The following is a 1,680-nucleotide window of genomic DNA, read 5'->3' on the forward strand; positions in this document are numbered from 1 at the left end:
CTTGCAGCGCATAGGCACGGAGACAAAGACCCACCCCGCCGTGTAGCCTGTAAGAGACTCTTATGCTAAGTGCTGTGTTAGCGGCACCTATGACAACCGACACGGAGCACAACAGCGGGTGAGGGGGGGGGGGAGACCCCACGCCCGACCGCCTTTGTCTCCCCAGTGCTGATGTTTACTCATGGACTACTGCACCAGGCGCTCGCTTTTAAGGCAGGCATACGCAAGACCGGATCAGACATTCCTCACTGTGAGCGTGAATAGAACTCGAATCTCGGCATTTTGTAGCGCAGTGCGTGCACCAAACGCTGCGCCACCGCTCCCCCGTGCGTCGTGTTAACGCAGCGCGCACAGCCCCCGAACGGGACTCGCTCACGGCCAACACCAGTGACGATTATCTGAACCGGTGCTTGGCTTCCCCTAGGTCGACTCGGCCTCAAATGAGTGCCTGATGAGGTGGGTAAACATCGCCACTAGGGAGACAAAGGCGGCCGGGCGTTGTGCTGGCCGCCTACCCCTTCGTGTGCCGTGTTGGCCTTCATAGGTGCTCGCTAACAGCACTTGCCTCAATAGTCCGTTAAGGCTATTCGGGGACATTTGCCTTCGTGGTTGAGTGTGATGGGTGAGTGTGGATCCATGTGAAAGATCTGGACAAAGTCCCATCGGTGAGCTCCTCCGGCAGGCAAGGCTGCGTTTGGTTCGGTCATGCCCAATTAAAAGCAGCCCAGCCACCGCATGCCTAAACAGCTTTTGTTCGGCCGGATCGAGGGGGTTAAACGGACGCGGCACGGGCTAGAGAAGAGATGGAGTGATGTGGTACAGGAGGACGTGGAGCTGAGTAGACTTGCCGATGACTGGTACCAGCGGTGTCAAGATCGGCCTCTGTGGAGGAGGCTCGTGAAGGACGCTGCTACTGGGCAGTTGGAGGCAGTCGCCCTCCAACAACAACGGAGGGCAGAGGAGCGACGCTCACAACACCGAGCGGAGCGCCGGGTGGATAGAGCTCAGCAAGTTGGCACAGTAGGGGGCACAGGTGGTGCATCGGCTAGTCATCCCAGTCAGTCGACCCGTGGCACCTGCGTCTGCCCCCTGACCTGCCAGCGGGCGTTCGACACTTCACGTGGCCTCAATGTGCACATAGCCTGGCACAAGCGCCGTGGTGACGTCACCGCCACTTAGTAGCGAATGGCGGTTGTTGTTGGTGCATTGGTCTCCGTGTTGCTCTGTGCGTCTTGTTGCTATGCCTGTCTCTCTGTGTCATTTCCTATTGCCCATTTCTTTGTCTGTGTCCCGATGTATATAGCTCTTGTCTGTATGTTTGTCTCATTGTCTCCGTTTGTATTTGACGACAGCTGTATGCGTATCTTAGTCTCGCTGTGCTCTCGGTGTCAATCTCCGTGTCTCTGTGAATGTTGAGTCGGCTCCATCTGAATAGCCCCCCACTCGCTCCTCAACATTACCGTCTGACCCTCCCGCCCCCTTGCAGAGGTTCCCGTTCAATTCCTGGTTAATACTGCAGGATGCACCGTAATAATACTAAAAACTACTAAACACGTTTTTTTTTATTTTACCAGGTAAGGCCCACTGAGCTATATAGCTATTTTTCAGAAGTGACCTGGCCACAAATAATAGCTCAACGATGTAGCTTATAATCATGTGGAAATGAATAGCAGCCAAATA

Source organism: Petromyzon marinus, chromosome 4 (assembly GCF_048934315.1).
Source record: "Petromyzon marinus isolate PM22_M1 ecotype Great Lakes invasive population chromosome 4, UKy_Petmar_22M1.pri1.0, whole genome shotgun sequence".
NCBI lineage: Eukaryota > Metazoa > Chordata > Hyperoartia > Petromyzontiformes > Petromyzontidae > Petromyzon > Petromyzon marinus.